Here is a 4,359-nt window from a genome sequence, read left to right as displayed (position 1 = left end):
CTTCTTGCTAGAGGTCCCGCCTTACAGTAGTGTTTCAACTGACTCTATCAGAATCCCATGCCAGTCGGACTTATAGTATTATTATTATTATTATTATATTATCATACTTGGAAACCGTTTTATAAAAGCAATATAGCACTCGAGCAGCGTGTGTTGTGGCATATATCCCGCTGCTCAGCAGTTATCCCACGAGGCCTGCGGCCTCGTGGGATAACAGCTGATCAGCGGGATATATATAGACGGGTTCATGTGCAACGTCATCACGTAGATGCGCGCGCACGATCGGGGTAGGAAGAAAGCAGGAAGGAAGCCGCTCCACACAGTCAAAACACAGAGGCAGACAGACCGAGACAGACATGACAAGGAGCTGTGGCGCTGTAAACTGTACCAACCGTCAAAAAGACGGATGGAAGATGTACAATATACCGCGGGGATCTCATCCATTTGCAAAAAACAGAAGGAAATTATGGCTCCAGGCCATTAAAAGGGAAGATTGGGGTCCCACTGGTCCTAAAGGCGACGAGAGTCTGTGCGGTGCTCACTTCATATCTGGTAGGCTAACGTTATGTTTATGTTTGCTAACAACAACAAATAATGAGTAGCTAACTTAGCTAACGCTGTCATTGTATGATTCATACCAGTGATAGCTCATGATAGGCCCTTTCAGGGCTGTGTTTTCACTGTCTGTTTTGCCAGCTGTGTCGGCTGTGTTGTGCAGTAGCTGCCTGTCAGTAAGCTGACAACACTGTCCTGAAATGGGATAACTAATGTTAGTCAGTCATAGCATAACTTTGACTAACTGTCCAACTAAAGTTGTTGTGCATTAAATGTATTATACAGCTTTCTTTAACTCTGAATAGACATTAATGATTGATTTTGTCCGGTTGGTGCTCATTAACGTTATGGCTGCAGTTCCTGGTTTGTAAAATGTCAAACTGATGTTGGTTAAACAATTAGCAGCTAACTTACAGCTTACTCTCTCTTATCAGGAGCACCGTCAATGGATTATGAGAGTCCAGATTTTGTTCCATCAGTGTTTTCACACAGCACCCGCCGAAACACCACAGGAAAGCTGGCAAGGTCTGTGTCATGTCATGTAGAAAGTTACGGTATGGCCATTCAGTCATCATTTGTAATATAATATAATCTAACCTATCTTGGTAATGTAGCTTGTTTAGTATCTGAGAATATAAGATATATGTGTGTGTCCTTCTTTATGTTATTGCATTGTTATCAATTAATATGTTGATAATTTTTTAGCACGTTAACTTGACCATACTCGACTGTTGTCATAGATATGAAAGAAAGAGAAGGCGCGATGACACTACGGCCCCTGTTACCAGCCCCACAGGTGAAACTGAGGCGGGTCCTATTGAATCCTCTGAAGGTATGTGCATTCAGACTATTTTAGTGTTAGTGTGATAAAGAAACAGATGTTCTATGTGTGTGTGCGTTGCATGCATGTCTGTGTATGTTTGGAGCTGGCTCGTGATGTGACACAAGAGTTAAGTAATTGTTCTCCTTTTTTGCGTTGCAGATGAAGGCGAGATGGTGCCCAAAAAAGAGATGGACCAGCTCAACCTGCAGTACAAGCAGCTCCGTGATGATTATGATGCTGTGAAAAGAGAACTGGAGGCCACACAGGACGAGAATAAACAACTGAAGCAGCAGCTTAAGCAGTCCAAATTTGGGTTTTATTCTATAAAAGACATGAACTCTAAAATACTTTTTTTTACTGGGTTACAGTCAGTGCAGGCTTTCAGGTGGCTGTTGGATATTGTAAAAAAAAGCAAACTTGTGCTTAAGGGTGGGTTAAGCTGGGAGAACCACCTCCTTTTGGTTCTAATGAAAGTCCGACTTGGACTCAGCAACAGAGACCTTGCCTACAGATTTGGACTTCCATTCTCAACTGTATCAAAAATATTAAGAGAGTGGATTCCCTTGTTGTCCTCAACATTGAAGCCTTTGATCGCGTGGCCTGATAAGGATGCAGTGAGAGCAAACATGCCCAAGTCTTTTAAACCTCAATTTAAGAAGTGTCGTTGTATTATAGACTGTACTGAGTTTTTTATAGAGAGAACATACAATTTAAAGGCAAGGGCTGAAACCTGGTCAAATTACAAGCACCAAAACACAATCAAGTATCTGATTGGAATAACACCAGCAGGAGCCATATCATTTTTGTCTGATGGGTGGGGAGGTCGTGCATCTGACAAGCTAATAACTTTACATTCTGGCTTTTTGGGGAAACTTGAGCATGGGGATGAGATCCTTGCAGATAGAGGTTTCCTTGTTAGAGAGGAATTGGCCAGTGTAGGAGCAACATTGAGAATCCCAAGTTTCACTAAGGGGAAGGCTCAGTTGCCTGGTTCCTGTGTTGACACTTCACGGCAGTTATCAAGAGTCCGCATACATGTGGAACGAGTGATAGGTCAGCTTAAAACCTTTCAGATACTGAACACTGTGATACCCATCAGCCAAGTCGATATGCTAGATGACATTGTAACCATATGTGCTGGTCTCACCAACATTAGGCGGACTGTGGTAGCCCGGCGTTAACTGTGTTAAAAGAACATTTATATGGGACACATAACAGATATTTTTGATATTGCAACACACTTTCATATGACAGCAATTCAGAGTGATCATCTTCTAACATTTGATTTATTTTCTCCTTAGCTGGGAGTTCTTTATGCATCAACTGACAATGTTTTAACTGTGATTCAAAAAATAATTTTGTCCACATTAGGGCAATGGACCAAAATCTGGGAATAGTTTTGTTAGTTCTGATTTTCTCCAGAATCCCAGCAATCTCTGTATTTTATGTAGAGATATAACAGTGAAACTATGATCACAGTCATTGTTCAACATTCTCTAATCGTGTTAACTTGTAATGAAAATATTAGTGGGGACCCCCAGAATCCCCTGGACCCCACATTGAGAACCACTGCTTTAAATGCAAACTAATGAAAGCAACATGTACTAAAAGAGAAATGCAGTTGTAAAATGTTCTCATCTATAACACATGTGAATAATTAATACAAAATGAAGAGAAATAACATTTCTGTTTGGAGGTGAATTTTTAAGACTTTTTCTTGCTTGTTAATTTTGATATTTTTCTCCAGTGTCTGCAACTGCACTTGTCTCCATGCATTATTGGGATCTATTTGCATCCACATTTCCATTTTTTGGAGTATCTGGTAATGTTCACACATGGATAGTGGAAGTGTTGGCAGCAGTCTGGGCACTTGATCATTTTCCCAAAGCTAGGCCTTTTGCAGGAGAGACATTTGATCTCTTCAGCCAGGTCGGGGTCTTTGCGGCGACAGATAAGTTCTGGAAGGAGGTGGTCCATGAAGAAGACCTCAGCCTTGGGAATATTTTCTTGGAGAAAGGACTCATCTCTCCATAGCCGGCAAATGATGGTGCTTGTCTTGGTCCACACCATGAAATCACATTTGTCCATTTGACAAGCATACATTTGTAATTGAATCTGTGTGTAATATTGGTGAGTAGGTCGCAGATCATAGTTTTTGTCAAGGCAAAATGATGCATCAGACTCTGACCCCTCTAGTCCCTCCTTGTACTTGTATGGACATTTAATCTCCAACAGCCCTGTTCCACAGCAGGCACAGGAGAATACTCCATCAGGAGAAGCAGCCAGGTATGGCTCATCTGCTTTCACTCTTAGACCCACTTTTTTTACAGTCAAGTCCTTGTGTATCTTACTCATTTCTGTTTGGTAAGATTGCCGTGCAGTATCTTCCATTTGCCTTCCCCACATGACAGCTGGAACAGTGAGATCTGTGGATTCATACTGCATTATCTGTTTAACAACACTTTCAACTGAGGACTCCTTGCATTTAATAACCCTGTGAAAGCTACTGCCCGTTATACGTCCCACTCGATGGATGTTCCATGTTGTGCACTGTGCCTGCTCTTTAGTGACGTCCTGTAGATGTTCCAGTCTGTTAGCTGTGCATTGCCTTCTCATTTTGTCATAGCTGGCTTTGCACTTCTCGCTAAGGTCAGTTGACGACAGGTCCCTAGCAGATGGGTCATGCATAGCTGTCAGGGGCTCGGGGAGTTCATCTTCTGTTTCTGATGCTGTATCTGTCTCAGAGTCTGCAGCTGTGTTGATGGATGTAAACAGAGCAGCGTTTGGACATATCTTTTGCAGAGCCTGGAGATCTTCAGTTGTAATTGCTGTGTGTAGCAGGGAAAGTATGTAAGCAATAGCATAAAAGGGGGTCGTTTTACAGTAACAGTCTTATCAAAATCATTTATGTTAAATTAGATATTCAATTTAGTGCTGTGAGAAATTAGTGAAATTATTAGGTAGGCTATTGATTCGCCTAT

General features: G+C 41.7%; 1 long non-coding RNA gene across 2 annotated transcripts; it reads left to right on the top strand.

Annotated features, from left to right (window-relative positions):
• The first annotated feature begins 304 nt into the window (after positions 1-304).
• Positions 305-3,866, top strand: LOC310789303. 2 transcript variants are annotated; one of them, XR_014553327.1, is made up of 4 exons: positions 305-552; positions 990-1,080; positions 1,296-1,387; positions 1,538-3,866. It is a non-coding gene; the product is annotated as an uncharacterized lncRNA (long non-coding RNA). The 2 variants fall into 2 exon arrangements; XR_014553328.1 differs by having other exon boundaries at positions 990-1,109.
• Positions 3,867-4,359: the final 493 nt, after the last annotated feature.

This window comes from Poromitra crassiceps (assembly GCF_964638095.1).
Source record: "Poromitra crassiceps genome assembly, chromosome: 14".
Lineage (NCBI taxonomy): Eukaryota > Metazoa > Chordata > Actinopteri > Beryciformes > Melamphaidae > Poromitra > Poromitra crassiceps.
The sequence above is the reverse complement of the archived record's forward strand: the minus strand, read 5'-3'. Positions and strand labels throughout refer to the sequence as shown.